Source organism: Balaenoptera ricei, chromosome 12 (assembly GCF_028023285.1).
Source record: "Balaenoptera ricei isolate mBalRic1 chromosome 12, mBalRic1.hap2, whole genome shotgun sequence".
In the NCBI taxonomy this organism is placed as follows: domain Eukaryota; kingdom Metazoa; phylum Chordata; class Mammalia; order Artiodactyla; family Balaenopteridae; genus Balaenoptera; species Balaenoptera ricei.
Window position 1 is genome coordinate 61,333,237 of NC_082650.1, and position 26,924 is coordinate 61,360,160.

At 35.6% G+C, this 26,924-nt stretch overlaps 1 long non-coding RNA gene across 3 annotated transcripts in view; it reads right to left on the reverse strand.

Annotated features, from left to right (window-relative positions):
• Positions 1–26,924, reverse strand: part of LOC132376356 (uncharacterized) — a 1,138,994-nt gene that overhangs the window by 859,299 nt on the left and 252,771 nt on the right. The gene's annotated exons all lie outside the window — the stretch shown is intronic.

Sequence of the window (26,924 nt, forward strand, 5' to 3'; positions counted from 1 at the left end):
GGCCTATTGTATACTTTACATCTCTTAAGCACCTGATAATCTACTGTAGTATATGATTGCTTAGTCATTTCAGGTCTTGTCTGCTAAAGAGGTAGTTGCACTAGATAACATTTAATATTCTTCTCGATCCTGAGAATCCATGGCTCTATGCTGTAAGTGCCTCCCACAGAGACTGTATTTTATTCCTGTTTGTATCCCTTTTATGGGTTGAATGTTTATGTCCCCCTAAAATTCATATATTGAGAACTTAACCCCAAATGTGATGTTTATTAGGAGGTAGGGCTTTGGGGACGTGATTAGGTCATGAAAGTGGAACACTCATAAATGTGATTACTGCCTTTATAAACAGGACCCCAAAGAGCTCCCTTCCCCCTTCCACCAAGTGAGAACACAGCAAAAAGATGGCTATCTATGAACCAGGAAGTGAGCTGTCATTTGACACCAAATCTGCTGGTATCTTGACCTTGGACCTCCAGAACTATGAGAAATAAATTTCTGTTGTTTATAAGCTACCCAGTCTATGGTATTTTTGTTATAGCAGCCCAAACAGACTATGACAATTTCCTTGCTATCCAACACAGTTCTTGACATGGAAGGTAATCAATATGAACTTGTTGAATAGTTTATTGATTTACCTTAGGCTTTAAAATTACTGTTTTCCTTTTATCTTAACTAGCTATGAAAAGGGTATGGAGACTAGAGGTGACGGAAAGTGTGTATTAATGCTCAATAGAATAACTACTATGTGTCAAGCATTGAGGTGAATACTGAATCCTAACAACCTTGGAAGCAAGGTTGCATTTTACAGATGAAAAATTTATAGCTCAGAGCAATTATTTGCTCAGAATCACAATGGTAGTAATATAAATATAATTGGCAGGATTTGAATTAAGGGATTGTCTGCTTATCTACTGTCACCCTCTGCCAGTTCCTCCACAGTTTAATACCAACACCTCACAGAATTCCTGCACAAAATAGACACTCAGTAAATATTTACTAGATTAATGGCTGCAATGTTGTTCTTTGAGCCAACAGGAACTCTAATAAGCTGGTGATCATGTGGGACTTTACAACTTCTCTTACTTCTCTATACCATCCTCTATATTTCTCCTGAAACTCTGAGACACTTGTTTGGGATGCCGACTCCAGGATTTTTTTATTTTAAAACTACATCTATTTAATCGACTTAAGAGAGTCAACTTGCACCCCTTCATCTTCTCTGGATTAGGAAAGATAAAGTGGAAAAAAAGAAAGACTTTCAGAAATAATCAAATATGATTTTACTGGAGGCAGAGTCCAGGAAGGCTGGAGAACACCAGGGAGAACGGATCACAGTGACTATGAGGATGAGAAGAGGAATTTGATTTGATTTTCTTTCTTTTTTTAAAATTTTTATTAGAGAATAGTTGATTTAGTTTGAGGTGTACAGCAAAGTGTATCAGTTATACATACACATATACCCACTCTTTTTTAGATTCTTTTCCCATGTAGGTCATTACAACAGTGTTGAGAAGAGTTCCCTGTGCTACACATTAGGTCCTTATTAGTTATCTATTTTATGCACAGTGGTGTGTATATGTCGATCCCAATCTCCCAATTTATCCCCCCCCCACCTCCCGACCTGGCTTTCCCCCCCTGGTAACCATAAGTTTGTTTTCTACATTTGTGACTCTATTTCTGTTTTGTAAATAAGTTCATTTGTACCATTTTTTTTAAGATTCCACATATAATGATATCATTATCATACAATTGTATGAATCATACAATTCACGTGTAAGTGGAGTTTTATTTTGAGGAAACTCAAAGAAGAGTACACCAAGATAACTAACAAAGATAATAAATCAAAGGGCATTCAAAATTTAATAAGAGAAATTAAGTCCCTGCAAAATCCTACTATATAGTTGTCAAACAAATATTTAAGTGGGCTTTAAATTAGTAGCCTGTCTGAGATACTGACCTGACCCAACCAGACCCTGGCCAAAATTTTCTGAACTGAGAGAAATCACCTTAAATGTGTAGCTCAGAGTTTCATCAACATACTTCTCTGAATCTAGAATGTTAGTACTAACTGCAGTTTAAAGAACAAAGTATCAGAAAAGGTTGGAAATGTAAGCATCATTTTGCATTTCACTACTGAATACAAATCAACAAGTTGACAATTTGTATCAACAAAATAAAAACACATCATTTTAATGCTGCTATTTTGGGCATTAAGTATTTTTCATATACATATTTGGTTTACTAATTCCAACTTTCAGTTTCTGCTAAAATATCTTTCATTAAATAATAGAGGTCTTTTATTTATTCATTCTAAAATGTCTTTACTTGTTGAATCTAGCATCACAAGCTACGCACTAAATCCTGCATAATCAGAGTGACCAAAGTAGATACTTGATGAGTCTCTACCACCTTATGAGAATATATAGTTCATAAAGAAAGACAAATATTTTTAAAATTATACAAACAATTTCATAATTTCAATTTATGATAGTGTTGGTTATTTTAACATCCTTACTTGGCAATAAATTGATAATCCTATATTGGCCTCCCAATTTTTTTCTGGCCCATGAGGTTCAGAAATTCGGAAACCACTAAAATTAGGATGTAAGGATAGGTCAAGGAACTGGACTAAAAGGGCATTTGCACATGAGGGAATGAGAGAAATAACATTTAGAAAGCAAGAATGTTATAAACAGAGTAGATATTTTTATGGTTCAAGATCTGAATGGTAGAGCCACTTATGGGCCTAAGTAAACAAGCTGCTGCAGCACACTGGAGATAATTATGATTTGCTGTGGACTTATGTGTCAAAGGTGTTACATGTATTCATCTTTACAACAGAGAGATGGGACATACTATAATTCTCATTCTATGGGTGACAGAAATAAGACATAAAGAGATTAGGAAACTAGCCTAAGGTCACATAGCTAGAAGTGATTTAACTCAGTCTGTATTCAGAATTCAGTCTTTCAACTTCCATGCTCTATTGCCGACAATAAAAAAGATCACTGGAGTAATGGAAACCAAAGTACGGTGAGACTGGGGAAATAGATGGGTCATCAGTATGATGGCTGAAAGAAGATTGTAAACAAGTTGCAAGACCCCCAGTAAATATCAATCAATATACAGGAGGCTTCTGGAGTTTGTTGGCTGCTAGTAAACAATATAACCTAAATATAAATCAGAGCAACACAGAAAACAATGGCATATTTTCCCAGGAGCCAGTGAGGTTAATTTTTTTTCTTTTTCACATCCTAGAAGTAATTAAATTCAGTGGCCTAGAATCCCTGGGAAATATGATTCAAAATGTAATTTTACAGAAATTTGCTTTATGATAATAATCCCGCCTTAGCAAGAAAGTTGTAGACTCATAATTTCACTCTCACTAGCAAATAGAAAAGATTCTCAGTTTTCCATTGCTAGCAACAAGCTGGGAGGGACTTTATTACTTTTGTATATTTTTAAATCTAGCTGCATCACTTTGGTCAATCTATCCTGGGAGATGGTATCTAGAATCCATTGGAATGTAGAGTAATGAACACATAAATCACTCTGTAATCATCAAATTGAATAAACATTTATGATTCTTTGATGTCCAAAAGCCCAAGCAAGTTATTTTTAAGATGATGTATCTCTTAATTATTCATTAAACACTGTAATCTTTATTAATAGATGTTATTTAAAAGATATGTCTCTTCTCAAGGACTGGTTTAACCCTCATGAAACCACATCCAGCCTTCTTTCTGTTCACCATCATCACATTCCACTTTTACCACATTTCCTATATCAGTCCAACACAGAGAGCAAGTTTAGACATTCTCTGAAACAACTGGCCACATTGGAATAATATATCATTTATCATTATTATTTAAATCTTATCTTGAATACTCAGGCTATTGAGGAAATTTACTTTTGTAATTAATTTCTGTTTAATATGCAAAACATATTAATTTCATAATTACAATTTAATAAATATCTCACTGATTTCATCTGTCAATCCCCCCATAGCTGTACATGTATGTAGTTAAACACACATGTATTTTTAAAATTATTTTCATGAAAGATAACACATATATATAGAAAAGTCCATAAATGGCTGAACAAATTATTATAAAGCAAAGCCCCATAAGGTAACTCCTAAATCAAGAAACAGAATCTTAATATCACAGTTTGGAAAATTCCTTTTGAAATAATACATCTAGTCAACGAACTTCAATGACTGCTAACCTTACTGAAAGAGTGACAAGTGGATGCTACATTTTTTCTACCAGAAGTAAACAGAATCACCCATGAACTATTCTCTCCCTCTCCCCTCATGGAACTTAAATCAAGCTTCTAGTTCTAACTTCCAGGTTTATGGAAATACAGGGGACAGAGGAACATATTGAACAACACCAGGGAGATGCATTTAGCAAATATCAAGACTATAGAAAACACTATAGGGCAAATGACTCAGTTTCTTCCAACAACTAAAACAAAAAAGTAAGAAAAGGAAAAGAGAGGGACTGGGCACTTAAAGATGAAAAGGACTAAATTGTAGAGTGACTATATACTTTTTCACCCAAACCCGGATATTTCAGACAGTGAAAAGGGATGCTATTGAAATAGGACTGTTTGGACAATCTAGAATGTACAGTCACACCACTCAAGAGGCATAACGACCAAACAAAAGAGGTGGGTAATTCTGAGACTACTGATTTGAACAAACCAACTGTCTAAAAATTTGAGAATATCAGGAAAATTTAAATACTGATTGGATAACTGATGATGTGAAAAAATTGTTAAGTTTCTTGGTGTGATAATGGTATCGCGAATATGTTTTTAGTACCTTATCTCTTACCGATACGTAAAAATATTTACACCTTGAAATGATCTGATGTATGGGATTTGGCCCAAAGTGATCCATATTGAAGGTAGGGGGTAATAGGGTAGTAGAGGTGATATAAGATAGTTCATAAACTGGTAATTTTGAAACTAGGTAGTAAGTATACATAAGTTTATCCAATTGTCTTCTCTGCCTTTGTTTATGTTTGGAATGTTCTATAATTATTTGCCTTGACATTTAGTTTATAAAAATATATTGCCAGCACCTCAGAAATCCCCCATATGTTGACTCCCAATCACACCCCTCCTGCTCTTCTCTAAAACCGACCACCGTCTTTTATTTTATACCGTCATCACTATCTACTCATCACTAAACACTGTAATTTAGTTTTTATATAAATGACCATATAGAGTAGATATTTTTTCTGTTCATGTTTTTAAAATCTACATTACATATATAATGTAATGCCAGAACCTCCTGATAATTGTACAGAATGCCTTCCAGAATTATCTATCTGAAGGACAGGAGACTGAAGCATTTATCCCAGCTCTTGCCTTATTCTTTGAGGACCGTGTTTAGGGGCATTAATTCCATACTCCCGGGCTGTGTTTGCACACTGGCTAAGAGATTCCTTGGTGCTGCAAAAGGCCATGAAATAAAAACTACGAAACACTGTCAGGGAGGTGAGTCACTAGCTACAGCTGAAATTAGAGATGGGTCAAGGGAATGTGATGTAGGGCACCAGTGGCAACTGCTAAAATGTAGTCCAATTTAATAATATTTTCCTCTATGATTAATGCATGTTTGTGCAGCTCAAAAAAAAATTCCCTATCCCAAGTGCATAATGATATTCTTTGATATCATTGTTTAAGTATTATTTTTTGTCTTGACATTTAAGTGTACAGTCCTACTGGAATTTATTTTTAATTATGGTGTGATACAGGGTCAAGTTTTACTTTTTTTCTATATTAGTATCCAATTCTTCCTGTATCACTTATTGAAAAGACAAATCTTTCCCCACAGTGCCACATTCACATTAGTAAGTATCCATATAAGCATGGCTCTGTGTGGTAAAGATGACTGCAAATTTTCTGTCACTTCTCCCATTGAGAGGCAGAATATAAGCGTCCCCTTTGAACCTGGGCTGACCCTATAACCTGCTTTGACGGTTAGAATGTTGCAAAAGTGATGCTGTGTGGATTATAAGAGTAAATCTTAAAGACATTGGTAGTTTCTGCTTTTGCGTGTTTAGAACACTCCCTTTTGGAACCCAGCTGTCATCTTGTGAAAAGTTCAAACCATGTGGAGAGCTAAATGAAGGAGACTTGAGGTGCTGTGATCAACAGACCTAACAATCTCCCAGCCAGCAGTCAGCACCAACTGCTACACATATGAATAAGCCATCTAGGAAATTCCATCTTTGTTGAGCTTCCAGAAGACTGCAGCTCCAGTTGACACCATATGGAGCAAAAGAACCATCCTGCTGAGTCCACAGAATCATGAGAGAAAATAAATGGTTGTTGCTGTTTAAGCCACTAAGTTTTGGGATGGTTTGTTACATGGCAATAGATAGTGAAAAAAATATGCTTTGGGGTTTTCTGTTCTGCTCCATTGGTCCATTTGTCTATTCTTGTCACACAGTCTTAATTCCTATAGCATGATAGTAAATTATAACATCTGGTAGAGCAAGTCTTTCTACCTTGCTCTCTTTCATCAAGATTACCTTGTCTATTTTGACACTGTATTTACATGTAGATTTTAGAATTCACTTTTCAAGTCCCCACAGATTGCCTGTTGGGATTTTGAACTGAATTGTACTGAGTCCATAAACAAACTTGGGGAGAATTAATATCTTTACAATATTGACTCTTTCAATTCTGTTATAGTCCTCCATTTATTTAGGTCTTCTTTAGCAACTCTCAATAATATTTTATAGTTTTTTGCATAGGTCTTCTACATCTTCTGTGAGATATGTATCTAGTCATTTAATATTTTATGTTATTGTAAAGATGTGTTGCATTTTATCTGGTTTTTACTGGTACATAGAAATACGACTGATTTTTATATTAATCTTATATTCAGCAACCTTTTAAAATTTGCCTATTAATCCTAAAAATATTTTCATAGACCTTTTATCTGATATGTGCCCAAACAGAACACATTCAGCAACCTTTTAAAATCTGCTTATTAATCCTAAAAATATTATCATAGACCTTTTATCTATGTGCCCAATCATAACATGTTTAGCATGAAACTTTTATTTATTCCTTTGAAACTTTATTTCCTTTTTCCTTATTTTTCTTTTTCATTCAATATTACAAATAAAACATTACAACATTGAATAGATGTGATGATAGAAGCATTTTTTTAATCACTCGATCTCAGACAAAAGTATTTTAACATTTCACCATTAAGGTATGATTTTCCTATAATTTTTTAACACACCCTATATGAGATTAAGGAAGTTATCTTTTCCTCCAAGTTTGCTTAGAGTATATATTATGAATGTTACTTATATCACATGTTTTTGTTTACTGAGTTAGTCATGTGATTTTTCTCCTTTTTTTAGTGTAGTGAATTCTTTAAATAACTTCCAAATGTTAAATTAACCTTGCATTCCTAGAATAAACTCTACTTAGTCCTGATATCTTGTCCTTTCTATATATTGCTGGATAATATTTACTAATATTTTCTTTAGGATGAATGAATTAAACTATAATTACAAAAATGTATTTATCAGGTTTTGGTATTAAGGTGGAAGATACTATGGCATGTGCTTCTGGCTTCTAGTGTTTCTGTTGAGAAGCCAGATGTCAGTCTAATTAAGGCTTCTTTGGAGCAATAAAGAAAAAAGAAATTTAAAAAAAACTTTGAAGGTATAAAAGAGCAACTAGAGCAGCTAGGATTTGAGGGTGTTTGGTTGATTCAAACATACTTCACTCATTTTTCCCTCGGGAATCTACAGATTTGCAACACAGGCCACAGAGGCAGAGAAAAAAAGCGATATCCTGATACCCTAGAGACTTCTTCAGTCTCAGGGATCTGGAGAAACAAAATTTGTAGTGTGGGACTACCAAAGTAGCCAACACTCAATGGTCTAAGATCCTGGAGAAAGAGAAAATGCAGCAAAACCAGCCCAACATTCTTTAATCCTTTTCCACTTGAGGCACTTGCTGAACTTTGAGTTCAAGTCTCTGTCTGACTTATACATTTTCTACAATCTCTTTTCAAATCACTCTTTCCCTGTGATGCTACCATAGTAACTATCCTTTACTTCCCTCCCTGGTTTCTTGAATGTGCTGTTCTCTGTCTCTCACACTCAAGAAGATTATTTGTTCTGCTCCAGTTACCTGGAATTATTTCCTCTTTTTTCCCATAAAGCCATCTCCAGAGGCAAACAGGAACTACAGGACAGATCTGGGACCCTAGCAAGAAGACAAATGGATAGAAGACTTTCAATGGCATTCTGAGGGAAATGAGAAGTAGGAGAGAAAGAGATAAAAGATCTCTTACATGCCAATTATAGGAGGCCTCTTTGTGGACTGATAAGTGCCTTAATGAGAAGAATAAATATGTTTTATACTATCTGCTGAATTCCAAGGATATGCAAGAACAACTAATGGTGCAACTTTCTAGTAATGTACCGTGTCTACACTCATTCCCAGGTACTACAGGCATAACTAAGAGTTTAAAAATCCTTCTTATCCTAGCTCAAAGGGAAACCTTCCTGATAGATATCCCTAAATTCACTACTCCTGCAAGATCAGGCCTGCCTCCTAGTGACAGATACACTTTCTTAGCATTGAATGCATCACATTTATCTTAGTTTGTAATTTTGTATTTATCTGTGTTACTATTTGGTTTTTGTGTCTCTCCATTACTAAGTTGTCCATAAGGCAAGATCCATGTGAGCTTCTCCCTGCCATTGCATTCATAGTGCCTAGTATCATGCCAGACACCTAATACACACTCAAATATCTGCTGAATGGATTAATGAATAAATGTGACATGAAAATTATCTCTCTCATTTAAATGTAATTTCATCGAGGAAGCTGAAGTTTGTCTTAACAGAATGGCAGCATCTACAGAGTTACAGGCCTGGATGAAGCAAATTGTTTGAAACATTGTAGCCTGAAAACAAGGACAGGGTGACTCATTAGCTCCAAAATGAATAAAATCATTATAGTTAACATTTTATACAATTTTAATTAATATTAAATAAGCTACCTATAGAATCTTTCATTTAATAGACAAATTCCTGAGGGCACATCTCATAGAGTCTAAAGACTTCATCTATGGCATCAAGGTCTTATTAGGCAAGATAAAAAATAAACAACACACTCTCGTGTCATGGAAGGAAATGATGGTACCTAGTGAACACAAAGAGAATGGACTTTAGATTCTGATGGAACTGGACTGATATCCTACTTCAGTTTCTTCCTATCTATGTATCTATGTGACACTGGGACAGTTATTCAATATGTCTGAGTCTCATATGTAAAATGAAGATAAGATCTGCTTCATGGAGTTGTTATATATTACACAAAGAAATGCACATAGTCTTCTTAGTACAGAGTTGGCACACAAATACTGGGAAGATGGCATCACATAATAAAGAACATGAACTTTGGAATCAGAAGACCTGAGTTAGAATCCCTGCTTGAAGATTTGTTACTGAGTGACCAAAAAAAGTTACTTCACCTATTTAAAGATTCAATTCTCATATCTGTAAAATGTGCACAATAATATTAATAGTTACCCTGCAATTTAAATGTACAGAGTTAACATTTATAAAGTTCCCACCACATTTCATGGCAGAAAGTAAACATTCAGTAAGCAATATGAAGAAGAAGAAAGAGAAGGAGGAGGTGAAGAATAAGGAGGAAGGGAAGGGGAAAGAGGAGAGGAGGAAGATGTTAAGTTTGAGGCACCACATGTTAACACATGATGGAAACATACAGCAGACAAGAGAAAAATGTGTGCCTATAACTGAGGCAAGAGGTTGAATTGAATATATTGAGCTGGATCAACAAAAGTAATTCTTCCTCGTTATTCTCTCTCAATACACATTATTTTCTCCAAAGCATTTATCAGAATTTGTAATTACATATTTATTTGTTTACTAGAACATTGTCTTCTTCCCAAATTGGTCTCCATGAGACTAGGGCTATGATTATTTTATTACTCAATGTAGAACACATAGTAAGGACTCAGCAAGTATTATTAACTAAGAATTATCAACTGAAAACCTATATGTACAAAAAGGATAGATCAGTTGGTTGGTGCTCAGAGTTGGAAAACAAAAGAACTACAAGAAAATTGAAATTTAAATACAGAAATTACTATAGTCCCATAAATTAATTCCAATGATTTGAAATGAATGAAATTGGTGAAAGTTAAAAAAATTAATTAAAATAATATCTCTATGACCTGATGCCCATATGAATAGCAAATACCTATTTAACATCATTGCCTAATGCACAGTAGATGAACAATAAATATTATGGAATGAATGACAAATTTATGAAATCAATCATAATCACTGTATGATGATTTTATTAAAAGAGAATTTTTTAAGATACTGTAAGTCATAAGAAATATTATTTCAAAATATACCACTTAAATGAAAAACAGCAAAGAGAAGGAGGTAGAGAAAAACAGGATTACAACCATTATCACACATAGCATTAGTTGCAAAGCTCAACAGCTTATAGCAATAAGAAGGAAAAGAAGTTGAAGTCAGGGATCCTTAGGAGATTTTTCAACAGAGATTGTTGTTGGTGCAAATCAACAGATGGTGTGCAGTAGGAACAGCGGTAGGAAACAGCTGAAAACTAGCAGTGAGAAGAAAAGGAAGACAAATATTGTAGTGTAGAGAATAAAATAGGCCTACAAAACGCTAGTGCGTAGGAAATGAAGGCAATCAATAATGAATTAGATCATATAATGTAAGTGGATTTCCATACCTTGAGAGTATGGAAACATACAAATACATAATCAATAAAATAATAAAACTGATAAAATAAATGTTTTATTTTTAGTTACTAAATCAAGTACCTGATCAGATAATTAGGAAATAACAAAAGCAAAGAATTTTATACAAGACGCTTTGGATTATCTAATACAACCTTTCCATAGACAGGTTTTTAAAAACCTGTCCCAAAGAGTTTAAGAACTTTATCCATGGTAAAATTATAAAAATGTATGAAAAGGGAAAGTAAATTCAATATAGCATGCTTTTTAATGAATTGTCTTCTCTTTATAAGGAGCTTAATATGTACCAGGTAATGTGCTAAGCACTGAAGGCATGAAGAACAAGTCAAATATGGTTCCTTCCCTTACAAACTAAAATATGTCACTCGCCATCCAGCTCTACAAGATTTAGGTCCTTAGCCACTGTAGCTGTTGACCTTTAACACACCCTGAAAGGAGTTCAGGGTGGAGATGAGGAATGAAGCACTCTGCCCTCTAGGAAAAACTGATAGAACAGCCTTTCAGATAGTTAGATATTTTCAGGAGAAAATTTTATGAACCCAATTCTCGTATCTTCTCATACCTAGAAAATCACTAAAATCATTTATGGAGGCATCTGCTCCTCTTGACTAGCAGCAACCTTCTACTGAGATATATGCCTGATTGCACGTACCTCCTTCACCAAATCATATATATACTGACCTCCCCACCTCCGCCACCTCTTCAGAGCAGTTCATCAGCACTACCTGAGAGGCTTTCTCCTGGGCTATAGTCCTCAGTAAGTCCCCAAATAAAACTGAACTCACAGCTCTTATGATATGTTTTTTTTTTTCAGTCAACACCCTTGTAAGCTTACAGTGTAGTGAAAAGGAAAGTTAACAGACAAAGAAACCAATAAATAACTTCAACTGTGTTAAATGCCTTGAAAAAAGGATAGAGTACCATAAAAGGAGAAGGGTCTTTTTAGGATGTTATTAATTGCCTAAAGCAGTTAGCAACTTGGAATAGAGCAGCAAAAACAGACATGTAGAGAAAGCATACAGAAATATATTTTGGCTTTGGGATTGGCTGCTTTGTTAATAAATTTGATATAGGAGGAAAGTGTAAAGAAAAAAGTCAAGGATGAGCTAGCAACTGCTTAGATGATTTTAGCCATTTCTCCCACGATGAGGGAAAGCTGAACATATGAATCTAGAGCCCAGAGAAGCTGTCAGGGTGAAAGATTTAAATTTAAGTGCCACCAATATATGTTTTAAATTATTAGTGCTTGAGTTATCTGGGAAGAAAATATAGAAAAGGAACGCAGATCCAAAACCAAATTCAGGGGAATTCCCACATTTAGTGTTAGGATAGAAATGGAAAAATCAGCCAAACGAATGGGAAAAGAGGTAGACGAAAATGAAGATAGTAGTCTCTTGGGCTTCTTGCAAGAGAAGGGCTAGCTTTTAAAAGGAGGAAGTCACCAATCGTACCAAATGATGCCTGGAGTACACTAAGCTCACTCCCACCGTCCACAAACCATTTCTTCTGCTATTTTCAGCCTCAGACTCAAGAACAAAATAAACTTCTAAGGATGTCTCCAATTTCCTATCTGAGGAGTAAAAAATCATTTAGGCCCACATTTTGCCAATTTTCAGACATGGATAGTAATCTGGGATAACTTGATTTAATAAACATTTTGCTACATACCAAAATAAACACAGGGAGATGTAATAGTTAAATATTTTTTTTAAAAGCAATTGCTGGAAAATAAGAAAAAAAGAGAATAGAATAACTTTGAAAGAATCACTTTTTCAGCTTTGAAGCAAAGAAGAAATAATGAAGGAAAAGATCAACAGATTTTAATACACAATCACTTAAAACTGCCAATCAATGAAAAATAGTAATACAAATAAAAAGAACATGTAGGAGAAAATGTTCATAAGATGTAATGGTTGAGTTTACTGAAGGAGTATTGGATTTTAGTCATATGCAGGCAATAACCAACTTACTCTTTCTCACTACTGTCTCTGATCTGAAAGCTACTTGCAATAACTTGCACAAAGTGAAAGTTCAGTCTGGTCTAATATCAAAATTCCAAAGCATCAACTAATGAAATTCTTCTGTTTGGGCCTGTCCTAGATTCAGAAATTTCTATAGAAAGTAAACAATATAAGCAGCTTTTTTTTACTTTTTCTTCACTCTATCTCTTCATAACTCCTTTCTAGCTGCTATTTTGGTCTCTGTAGAGTTGTGTCTGGGGAAGGTAGATTATAGGAATGGGACACTGTATTATGACTAATGAGCTGTGTCTGACATCAGGGCTTGCTTGTTTTCTCCTGGGACATTTCAGGGAACTTCTAGGTTCCTTCTCTGTAGAGGAAGACTTCTTACCATTGGCTTTTAAAACAACCTCCCTCAGTCCCTAGTTTCTGAGGCTTCTTCATACTACCCATTTTCTATCTACAGGAAATTCTCCCCTCAGCCAGAAGACTTGCTTTTCCTGGAAGCTAGTCTCCCAGAACAGAGTCCCTTTCTAGATGATACAGTTGGGTTCCCTTCCCCTAGCCCACTCAGACCACTGAAAAACTCAACTATCTTTGCCAGGGATAATACAGCTAGCTCTTCTCTATTCACAGGCCCAAACTGCCACTTTTGGACTTCTCAGCATGGGTTAGGAACCAATCCCAGTGTCCCTTAAATATCAGGGAACATAAAGCATTTTCTCTGAACAGTTCTCTTGAAGCTCCTCCATCTTCTCTTGAGATGGAGAAATATCCCCTCTCTTCCTCACTGGGGAGTAAGAGAGGAAATGCCACAGCATACAACCAACTCACTCTCCAAAGTAATTCTCCAATCTCTGTCCTCTTCTCTTTTACCTCCAAGATAGCCAACCTGTGTAACTAGTCTGTTGTGTATTTTGTTTCCAGCCAGAACTCTGAGACATTGGGAAAATTCACAATTAGCATGCTGCTTCACTTCTAGGGTTCTGGTGGGTGTTCTTTCATTGCTGGTGCCAATGTAAATCAATACATTTTAGCGTTATAAGGCTCTTCACCCAGTAATTCTGCTAGAAATACTACCAAAAAAGCATGAAAAGACTTATGCATGTGGATGTTCACTACAGCATTCACCATCTAATGTAGTCCCTAGATGAGAAATATCAGCTAGGACTAAATGATAAGTAAAACTTTGTTTCTTCAGAAATTATATGAAGAATTATTTTACTCACCCTACCTTATTTCAACTTTTGTACATCAAAACCCTTGCTTTTCCCTTTTAGTCTTTTTTTTTTTTTTTTTTTTTTTTTAAGTTATTTATTTATGTATTATTTATCTATTCATGGCTGTGTTGGGTCTTCGTTTCTGTGCGAGGGCTTTCTCCAGTTGCGGCAAGCGGGGGCCACTCCTCATCGCGGTGCGCGGGCCTCTCACTATCGCGGCCTCTCCTGTTGCGGAGCACAGGCTCCAGACGCGCAGGCTCAGCAACTGTGGCTCACGGGCCCAGCCGCTCCGCGGCATGTGGGATCTTCCCAGACCAGGGCTCGAACCCGCGTCCCCTGCATTGGCAGGCAGACTCTCAACCACTGCGCCACCAGGGAAGTCCCTCCCTTTTAGTCTTGACTTCCTATCTTATGGTCATTGCTCTGGGTCCTAATTTTGTTGGACATATGAGATGATTTTATGAGAAGATCCTTCAAGCAAATCATAAACTAAAGCAAATATATAGGAAAGAATGAATGAGGAAATCCCTAACAAGAACAAATGTTGAACTGTCCAAACAGAAATACGAAATTGCTTGAGGCAGCAGTCACTCAAAGATATCACATCCCCCAACCAAACCATCACATCAATTTAATCATAATCTCCAGGGGTGGGCTGAGGCTTCATTTCCTTTAAGCCCCACCACAGGTGATTCTAATGTGTAGCCAAGGTTGAGAACCAGAACCATAAGGATTATTTTCTAGACAGAAAAAAAGACAAGCAGTAGAACATATGAATTATGTGTATATTATGCAGCCATTCAAAATTATAATTCTGAAGAAGATCAGGTAGAAGATAGTGTAACTTCTAAATATGGCACACAAAGCCCCTTATTATCTCATCTCCTTCTACTATTACATTTGCTGCTCCCTTCATGGGCCTCCCCATCCCATGGGTTAGAGCCTCACCAATCTATTTGCAGGTTCCTAAACATGCCAGGTCCTCTTAGGCCTCAGCCTGATTCCCTTCCTTATCTACCTGGATCCATTCCTCCTCCGAGTTAACTGACAGCTAAAGTGCATACTCCTACAGATGGTTTTACTGATCTTCCAGGCTGACCTGGGTGTCTATAGCACTTCCTATGAAAAATGGAACATGTCACATTGTACTGTATTTGTTGGTTTACTTATATTTCAGTTTTTACCACTTTGAAAACAGGAACATTATCTTCTTCCTCATCTCTGAATCCCAGGGTCTAACAAAGTGCTTTAACACAGAGGAGGTGCCCCAAAAATATTGGGTTGAGCTTTTAAATGCATATTATATCATAGAAAAACATATGATATATGCATTAAGCACATTTGATATAAAAGGAAGGAAGGAAGGAAGGAAGGAAGGAGGGGAGGAAGGGAGGAAGGGAGGCAAGGAGAGAGGAAGAAAAAAACTAACATTCACAGAATATTCTAAGTGACAATACTTATAACTTCATGTAATTCTCACAACATTCTCTAGGGTAAAAATTATTTTCCTTATTTTACAGATGAAACTAAGGCCACGAGTTTTATATAATTTATCCAATAATTGAGAGTTAATAAGTACTACATTCAGGTTTTGAACCCAGGTTTATATGGCCAAAACTACCTTGTATTTTCAAAATAAAAATAGTTATTTTATAGCTTTAGGAGGAAATTACAAGGTATTTTAGGGGCTGGAGGCTATAGGCAGGGTAAGTCACCAGCAGATAAGAAAGCCAACACATTTTCTATAATGCTCAAAGTAAATCCACTCACAGGCAAATACACAGTTATAGTCTTTGTGAAGCAAATCAGCAAAATTACATTATTGAAAACATATCACAACTATTCAATATTCTTAAGTGTAATATTTTTCTGCATTTAACCATTCTATGTTTAAGTCTCCAATAAAAGTCTACCATATTTAACATTATTCAACAGAATTTCTCCACTAGGGTGTAACATAACCATTCTGCACATTAAGTGTTTCAGGACCAAATACTATTGAAAACCTTTATTTCCTCAACTTCCTAGCACTAAATTGATCAAAACTGAAACAAAATATTAAGTACCTATATCTCTGGGCTTATAATTTTTTATATCCTACAAACAACAAGTTATTTTGAGAATTCATTACACATATTAGCAACAAGAAACTAACAAAAGAAGCTATCTTAAATGTACAAGTAAATCCATAATAAATAAAGATAACTATTAAGAAGGGTGCCTTGAAAAAGTTAAGGGCAAACACCTATGGGATACACAGAGATTACAAAGCTGAATGCACTCATGCTCCATTTTCTCCAGAACCCCAAAATCTGCTGAAGACAGGAGATTTAAAAAGTAAGAGAAAAAAACTCTTCTTTTCTTAATTTTATTTCTATAGTTGAGGAAACTAAGGCTCAATTCAGAAGAGTCTTGCCCAAGCCCTCATGGCTAAACCAGTCAGCATTTGAAATCAGCTCACTGAGAACCAAGCCCATCTTTATACTAAAACCATAAGGCATCTCTCTACTATTGGTTTCTTTATCTTTGCAAAATCACTGCAAAACACTCTTAGGTAGACCTGTTCTGTTTATTTCATTCCTTTTTCTGCTTTGGTAAGAGCAAGTGTTTTTTTAATCTAGCTTTTGTTTATATTACCTGTGGCATAAGATTTCTAGCAATATTGCCATATTTCTCCTCACATTTTTGTTACGCAATATAAAGCAATATTATATATTTTATTATTAACAGGTTTACACAGAATACCATGCCAACTGATTATTCATAATTACTTATAATAGCAAATGTTTACATTCAGATAAACATTTCACTGTTGTTATGGAACACTGACTTAAGTGATGATTAAACGAGAAATCGACAGACTGCTTGATATTGTTATAATCAAGATATATTATTACTGAATAGAAAATGGAAAGGAAAAAAACATGATTAAAGAGACTGTAAAAACATATCTAGCCATCCCCAAAGAGCACCTGCACAGGCTCTAGAGCTTAGGCTCAGTAGTTGTGGCGCACAGGCTTAGTTGCTCCGCGGCACGTGGGATCTTCCCGGGCCAGGGCTCGAACCTGTGTCCCCCGCATTGGCAGGTGGATTCTTAAACACTGAGCCACCAGGGAAGTCCCCAAATTTAATCTTGAAAATACTTATTCATCTATCTTCACAACTTTAATTTCAAAAACACACTGAAATGTGTTAAATATAAATATTATCCATATACCACTGTGTTCTCCTGTGCCACCAGTTATCCCATTTGTGTACCGTTCTGGAAGGTGCTTTCCCCAGCACATGTGTGCCACACATTCAGCTAATTGCTAGACACTGACATGGTGTATCAGCACAGCCCACATTCTCTGACAGACAAAAGTTAGTTGTACAGTAACAAGAGAATACATAATAAAGTGTGTCCTGAAAACATAGAATTAGAGATAATTTTAGGGTTTATTTTAAGTTCTAGGTGCTGATTCTCTGGGTAAAAATTGTGATCTGTTTTGAGTTATAGTTACTAATTCAATCTTGAAACCAAAGTTCCCTCCCTCTACTCTTTCAAACTTCTTTATCTGTTAATTTAAGAGAATGAAACATTTCAAGGCACTCTTTTATAGGAAAATTATCATTTGCAACTACTTATCTGTGTGTCTCAGGATATTCTGATACTGTGCAACAAAGTCAAAATACAGAACTAAATTATACATTGAGGGAGCCAGAGGAGAGCAATCAGCACACATACCCTCCAATTTCAAATGTATGATCATCAGGTCATACTAGTCTCATTGACTGATTTTATAATAAGAAAATATTGTAAACATAAACATAGATGATACTTTAGGTTAGTAAAATGTCAATTATCTGTTTGGATGCTGGGGATTCTGAATAAAATTTCATTTTTAAAGTGTATTTTCTGATTTTTAAAAGTATATGGAAACCACTGGCATAATCATTAAGTTTCCTTAAAACCTGCAAACCCATGATTTTATGTGATATAGTGTTGATTGTAAGAAAACTCTAGCTTGTCTTTACTAAGTCCTATAAATAATTTTCTAAAGAGCAACAGCCCTAACCTAAACAATCACATATTGTTTCAATACTCCACTAAGATATATATATATATATATATATATATATATATATATATTTAACATCTTTATTGGAGTATAATTGCTTTACAATGGTGTGTTAGTTTCTGCTTTATAACAAAGTGAATCAGTTATACATATACATATATCCCCATATCTCTTCCCTCTTGCATCTCCCTCCCTCCCACCCTCCCTATCCCACCCCTCTAGGTGGTCACAAAGCACCGAGCTGATCTCCCTGTGCTATGCGGCTGCTTCCCACTAGCTATCTCTTTTACATTTGGTAGTGTATATATGTCCATGCCACTCTCTCACTTTGTTCCAGCTTACCCTTCCCCCTCCCTGTATCCTCAAGTCCATTCTCTAGTAGGTGTACATCTTTATTCTCGTCTTGCCCCTAGGTTCTTCATAACAATTTTTTTTTGATTCCATATACATGTGTTAGCATATGGCATTTGTTTTTCTCTTTCTGACTTACTTCACTCTGTATGACAGACTCTAGGTCTATCCACCTCACTACAAATAACTCAATTTCATTTCTCTTTATGGCTGAGTAATATTCCATTGTATATATGTGCCACATCTTCTTTATCCATTCATCTGTTGATGGACACTTAGGTTCCTTCCATGTTCTGGCTATAGTAAATAGAGCTGCAATGAACATTGTGGTACATGACTCTTTTTGAATTATGGTTTTCTCAGGGTATATGCCCAGTAGTGGGATTGCTGGGTCATATGGTAGTTCTATTTTTAGTTTTCTAAGGAACCTCCATACTGTTCTCCATAGTGGCTGTATCAATTTACATTCCCACCAACAGTGTAGGAGGGTTCCCTTGTCTCCACACCCTCTCCAGCATTAATTGTTTGTAGATTTTTTGATGATGGCCATTCTGACCGGTGTGAGATGATAGAGATATATATTTTTTTAATGCATCTCTGTATTTATAAACTTGCCTTTCTCTCAGTTCATACTTACCTATCTACAACATACAGGTTATTAAAATTCACCCTGTCTATTATAAAGTATAAGTGAGGTATAATTTAAACCTTAAATTATTATTGCTCTAATCAATTACACTCAGTTTTTATTTAGTTTAATGGAATTAAGGTAAAAGCAAGAGTGTAGCTATCTAACTTTAGTGAAACAAAACTACCTGAACCCTCTATAAAGAGGTAGGCACATAGTATTTTTAGAAAGACAATAAAAGAATATAGTATTTGAGAATGAAAAAGCAAAGAAGTCAGATGCCCTTAATCTCATAGAAACAGACAAATAGGAAGTGGACTTATTTGACCAAGCGACTTTGGTTGTCAAGCAATTTCCTGTCCTAAACAGCAATCTGGCCCAGACCTCAGAGTTATCAGAATAAAATCTGAGAGCCATTTTACAGGAGCATCAAATAAGATTTGGAATGAAAATTTCATTGCAAAGCAAGAAAAATTTGCAATAATTTTCTATAATGTAAGAAGACTTTTTTAGCACTTTTATTGCAGAAGCAATTCTAAATAACAGAGCTTTTCTTATAATAGCATTTCTATAATAATGGTGTTTTATAACAGAAGTGCTATTATTACAGAAATGGCATTATAATAGTGGCATTATTATTGTTGAATCTCTCCTATAACAGAAGTGCTAAATAAGCCTATCTATATTAAAGAAATTTCAAATTTCTTCCTTCTCAGAGCTAAATGTGATTTGGCCAGTCTCTTTCATATGATCATATTACAAGTAATCTTATATGGGTTAACCCAACATCGAAAGATATGTCCAGTTCACACAATCTGATATCAAACTAGGAGTCAAAATATTTGAGTTATATATTCTCAGGTCTAGCATTAGCTACTGAGTGACCTTGAGCAGCATGTTCCTCTCTTCTGAGCCTTTTGTATTCCCTATTCAAACAAAAAACAAAACAAAAACCAAGGAGATTCTTCATAACTCTCAGTGAAATCCTTCCCATTACTAAAAAGCTCATTTGGTCCCAAATCGTAATAGCACCAATTACATATTTTTACTTCTTTGTTTTAAACTCATTGATGTGCTACTTTGTAATTGTGTTATTTATTCTATTGGAGTAAATTTATATTCTCAACTTAGAAGCTGAATAAAAGTAAGAATTCCTTTTGAAAAAAATCTTCCCTTAAATGGTCGGCACAGAGCCATGAATATAATGGGTAATTTTAAAATTTTAATTAAAATGCATCTGATAACAAAGTTCTAAAAATCCAAGCTGAATCAGAAAATAACAGGGTTTCATTCTGCAGCTAGAATACTATTCGAAAACTTGAACGTTTTCAGGTTGAAGTAAAGCAATAAAATATTAGAATAAGTTTGGAAGTGATAAAAAGATATAATGTTCAATAACAGTTAAAGTTCCAAAAATTGCCTCAAAAGAAATCTATGTCCACATCAAGTATATTACTATAAATTTCACTTATCATTCAATAAGGTACATATTGCTTTCCCATATATTTAGGGAGTATTCATCAAAAGAACTTTATATATGGAAAAGAATAAGTAAATTTAAGTTTATAAAATTCTACTTTTTATTAAAGATATCTTGTAATCCTTTGATGATGAGCTTCCAGCAGAGAAAAAACAGGAAAGATTTTAGGTTCCAAAGGTACTGACCTTTTTAATGTTAAAATAAAATTCTATATATTTCTAGGCTGATACAATTAGATTACATCATCTGGTTAGGATATACTCTGAGAAACAGTAAAGTAAGGAAATTCAATATGCTCATATTCTCTGCAGGCATTTTTACATTTTTAGGCTGTGAAACAAAGTAGGACCCTGCAAGGCCTTCCTGGGGATAGACTCCCCCACTGCCAATGTCTGCCATCTTTTGTTTGTAGAAAAGCTTTAGCCTCCTAGGCCTTCCCTGAGTTCCAAAGAGCAAATTTAATCAGAGATGTGAGAAAATGCAGAAATAGAAGAAAGCAGTCAAGCAAGACAAAATAATAATTGTTTAGCCATAAAACAAAGTCAAGGACTTTTAGTTCCTTCTCAAGGGCTATAGATAATATCCTGAGCCATATTCCTGAGTTGTTTTGCAGATACTAAAACCCCCACCAGGAGGAGGAAGTTGACTGCATGCTGACCACCAGCATGTAGACCTCAGATTGGTTGGAACTAGAAGGTTGATGATTGAAATTCCTAAAACCTTACCCTGTTACCTCACCGTCAACCAATCAGAGAATTATGCACAAGCTGATCATGTACCCTGTGACCCTCTCCCTCACCCTGTCTTTAAAAACCCTTCCCTGAAAGCCCTGGGGGAGTTCAGGTCTTTTGAGAATGAGTTGCCTGTTCTTCTTGCTTGGTGCCCTGCAATGAACTCTGTACATTCCTTCGCCACAACTCCGTGTCAGTGGATTGGCTTTTCTGCGCGTCAGGTGAGCAGACCCAAGTTCAGTTTGGTAACAACTGTCATGAATGGTTTCAGTGTGTATTCTGATAAAATGAACTTATCTTATTATTGATTGCAAGCTGAAGAAAGTTTAGTTAGTGTATATATATTCATTCTATATACATAGGTGTATGTGAATAATATATATGTATGTATATGAATATAACACACACACACTCACTCTACTGGCACCAAAGAAATAGAGTTTTTTGGGGGACAATCACCATACCATGTTTATTCATCATAATGAATGACAGCCATCTGGAGCTATCATTTTTTAAAAATTTAAGACATGTAAAAAAAAACGGTAATAGCATTTTTACCCCAAGAAGAAGTTCAAGAAAAAGAACAAAAAGAAGAGAGGCTGGAGGATGAGGAGAAGTTAATGATTATTTTTAATAAATCACTAAGAGGCAGACTCCAAGCAGGAACTCCCTGGGTTCCATTCTGGACAAATGTTCACATACACATAATCCACTTACTAAAGCCTGTTAGCTCAATATCAAAGAAACAATGTAGAAGTTTCAAAGTATTGGGGTTTGGTCTTCAGTGAGATATTTATCTTTCCTCTCTTCCAAGAGGAATTGAAGTCTAAGGTTGATTAAACACCTTCTTGTGTGCCAGATCCCATTCTAGGTGTTTGTTTGACATGTGATATGTTATTTAACCTTTACTGTTCTCAGAGGTTATTATTATTGTCATTATTATTAATATTATTATTTTCAAATGAGGAGACTGGATGCACAGATGAAATCAAGCCACTTATCTACAGTCACACAGAGACTACGTGACAGCCTACATAGGTATACTGGTCAAGGGATGGGAGGACTAGGACAGGATGGATTAATTCAAGCAGATTCATCCTGACTTCAAAGGAGTTTCTCTCACTGCTCAAAAGCACTATGGAGCAGCAATATTCTTGAGAAGAGCTACGTGATTTAAGAAAGAAAAGGCATCTTAAATATCACCAAACAAAATTCTTTTATTCTAAGGATAACACTAACTGTAGGAAAGATATCCTACCCAGGGTCTGAGCCCAGACTTGAATCTTCTGCTTCTGTCTCCCAATTCGGATCTCTGTTCTCTACAGTTCAGCACCTCTCCCTGGGCAGCACATATTATCACTTGAACTAGTTCTCTCTGCTCCTTAGATCATGATAGACAGAAAGCTGGTTTTGCAGTCTTCCTCCAATAAAAAATAATACTAAACTGAGAAAATGCTTTTATAGGAGGCACTAAGTGGAATCATCTTGGAAGAAAATCACTTGACTACTTGTAGCCTCAGGCACTTGTGCCTCAGGTAAACCAAAACAGGCCTTTCTTTGTAATCATACTGCACCATTATCTAGTACAAGAGTTTTAGAGTATCTAGTAGAGGAGACTCAGTTTGTCCTGTGCCATGCCCCCCTTCTCAGATAGTGTTTTTAAATTCATGAAAGGAAATACACACATAGAAAACCAAATATATTAAAATTTTGATGTCAAAACAGTCTTTTAACTGCTTTGAGATATGATTAACATACAAAAAGCTATAGATATTTAATGCATACAACTCAATGTGTTTGGAAATAAGTATACACCCATTAAACCATCATCACTATCAATGCCATAAACTTATCTATTAAAAGATAAAATTTCATTCTTTATTACTTCATTAAATAACAATATCTAGCAACAATTCTAATAACATTAATTTAAAATAGTAATGAAGGTAAATAATTTTTGAGTTATCCATAATAATTATATTATAATATGAAAATATCAAAGATTTCTATTAAGGCTAAAGTCATAAGTACTATAAACACCACTGTGGCTTTTTGCCAAATTTCATAAGTAAAGGAAATGCTAAGTATCATTACAGATTAGTGAAAATAAAGATGCAATTTCTGTTCTCTGAGTTTTACACACATACCCATTGTGAACTCCAGATTTTAAAATCCCCCTGATTCTAGGAAAAGTTGGTGCGATGAGGTGACTGGAAAAGAAAATACTGGAGGTTTTATTTAAGTTTCTAGAATATTGACTCACACACAAAGAAGTAGAATTCCTATATCCCCCCCAAATCTCAACCGCTCATGGCATAATGTTCTTGTTCCAAAAGTTACGTTTTATAGTCAACATTTAATAAGGGGTCTCATGAGACCAATGTTTGAAACGACTGAAATTTCTCTTAGAGGTAGAATCTTTGCACTCTATAGCTTCTAAATATCCAGAGGAAGGGGGACGAAATGGGAGGGAGGAGTGTGATAAATTGAGAATGAGTTGATTTTTTTTTTAATCAGGCAGCACACGAAGGCAAGAAGGGTTCGAGGGTAATAAAGTCAATTAGTGGATCAAAGGATAAGAAGCCACATTTTGAAATAAAAGAGTGATAATTTTAAGCAGTAAGAGAGAGATTAGAATAGAAAAGTGATAATGCTATGCAGTTTAGATAGGAGATGTTGGAAAACTGAATAGTAAAAGGGGGAAAAAAAAACACACCTCTACAAAAACAGCTGCCTAAATCAATCATCCCTTTATTTTCGGATCCTCGTTACAGAGATTTTGATTCACTAGTTTATCTTTGTATACTGTTGTTATCATTTGCTTTGTGGCTTTCAATCTTATTCCTCAATTAATTGACTTCTCTAAAATTGCTCTTTCTTCTTTATCATGCATAATAAACAACAATCCTAGTTTTCTTCCTCATCTACTTATTCTATTATTTTCCCCACATAGACTCCAAGTCAAATGTTACTTATAAATAATTTTATCCCCCAATTTCTAGTTGTTCATTAGCACTCAGCCTCTTGTATGCACAGTGCCAGTTCACCATGCAAAAGATAATAATACATGTGGAAATTCCTCAAACTATGTAGAGCTACATATTCCTGACCTCTGGAATCTGTAGGTACCATCCAGCATCCAGCAAAACCTCACAGGAATGAGCCCAGTATAAGAAGGGATGCCCTCTCACCACCAGGACCTGAGAGACAAACTGTGGACTGTGGGCAAATCAACATTCTGGACTTCAGGTTCCTCACTTGCAGAATGGGAATAGAATCTAAATAATTCTTTAGAATAAAGAGGTTATAACTTATTACAATGACTACTTGTATGCATTTCATATTTCTTCTACTTGGGCTTCATCAATCTTCTTAGATCTGTGGGTTTATTATATTTATAACATTTTTGATGATTATTCCTTCAAGTATTTTTGAGCCCTATCATCTATTTTGGAGAGTCCAATTACATGTATATTAGACTACATGGTATCATTGCCCCTTTTGTCTTTAATATTCTGTTCTTTTTTTCAGTCTTTTTCCTGTGTTTCACTTTAGATGGCTTCTATTGCTGTGTTTTCAAGCAACGGATCTTTCTTCTCTAGTGTCTAATCTACTGTTAATTCCTGCCAGAGTGTTTTTCACTTCAGATGTTATATTTTTCATCTAGAAGTTTGGGTCTTTTTTATATCATCCTTTTCTCTACTTGTCATGTTCATGCTTTTCTTTCCCTTTTTAAACATATAGATTTTATTTATAATAACTGTTTTAAAACCCGTGTCTGCTAATTTTACCATCTCTATCATTTCTCGGTCTGTTTCTGTTGGTTAATTTTCTCCCAGTTATAGGTCATCATTTCCTATTTTTTTGCATGCTTGATAATTTTCCACTAGAAGTGAGACATTTTACTTTTTACTTTTCTGGGCTCTGGATTTTATTGTATTCCTTTAAATATAGCTGAGCTTTGTTCTAGGACACAATTAAATTATTTAGAATCAGTTTGATTCTTTGAGTCTTGCTTTTCAGCTTTGTTTAGTATGGGTTCTGGGAAGCCATTAGTTTAGGGCCAATTTGGATCCACTATTAAGGCAATACCATTGTGAGGACTCTACTCAACGCCTCACATGTTAGGGTTCTTTCCATTCAGGCTGTAAGAGATGCAAAACTATTCCCAGACCCATGTGAGGTCTCAAGATTGTTGTGCCTGCTCCTACCTTGTGGTTCCTTCTCTGGTTTCAGGTAGTATTCTTACCTACCTGCATAGATCAGTACCCACCAAAGACTGAGGGGGACCTCTCAGTACATTTCCTCCTCTGTTGTATTTTGCCCAACTATTTCTGGCTGTCTTGGGCTCCCCAACTCTTGCTGAGCTGTCTCCTCAACTCAGCAAGATGAGCAGGTTCTGTTTGGATTGCCCTTACCTGGTCTGCATCCTGGAAATGGCCTCCAATCAATAAGCTGGGAAAATCACAGGGTTCTCTTCAATGTTTCCCTTCTCTCAAGAATCATTAACCTGGGGCTTCCCTGGTGGCACAGTGGTTAAGAATCCACCTGCTAATGCAGGGGACATGGGTTCGAGCCCTGGTCCGGGAAGATCCCACATGCCATGGAGCAAATAAGTCCGTGAGCCACAACTACTGAGCCTGCACTCTAGGGCCTGCAAGCCACAACTACTGAGCCTGCGTGCCACAACTACTGAAGCCTACGCGCCTAGAGCCCGTGCTCCGCAACAAGAGAAGCCACCATAATGAGAAGCCCCCGCACCGCAACGAAGAGTAGCCCCCGCTCTCCACAACTAGAGAAAGCCCAGGTACAGCAATGAAGACCCAATGCAGCCAAAAAAAAAAAAAAAAAAAATTATCCTGTGCTGCCTGTTGTCCAAAATTTGAAAACCATTGTTTCATATATTTTGTCCAATTTTTAGGTTAAGATGAAAGGGTAAATCTATTCCCTGTAACTGTATTTTTGGAAATTGAAATCCTGACTTCTATGTCCAGCATTCCATTTGCATGCTGAATAAAATAATTCCTTCTCTGAATTTCTAACAAAACCAAACCAAAACAAAACAACCCAACATATATCCTAAATCCCAGTATTTTTTAAAAAATAAGGTAGTAGCAACAGAAATGCAAAGGAATGAAATACAATGCTGGCATTAGGAGACAGAAGTTCTACTCCTGGGCTTTAACTAGAATAAGGTATTTGGGAGAAACTAATCTGGTTTAAATCCACATTTGATATATTTTAAAGTGAGATTTTACTGTATGATTAAGCATACCAACTGGAAAGTAACACTTTAAGGTGTTCATTTTTCTTAAAAGGATGAGATATTTAGAGACAACACTGCTAAATATTTTCTTAGTTCTGGGTGTTTATAAGAGTCAATAAAGTTGGTCCATTCCCTCTGTATAAGTGTAACAAATATCAGGCAAACACAAACACATGAGTTTGTATATTGGTAAAACTCCGTGCAGCAAAATGGAGTTTTGCAAGTAGGCTTTGTACTATAACCTGCTATAGCCACATCACCAAAATTCAGTATAACACAGAGATTACAATTCTGGCGTAGGACTAATGGTTTTAAAGCCCAGTGCTTTCTCTTACAACTGTGTAATAATGGGCAAGTTGCTTCTCTGAGCCTGTTTCACTATATACAAAATGGGGACAGTAGCATTA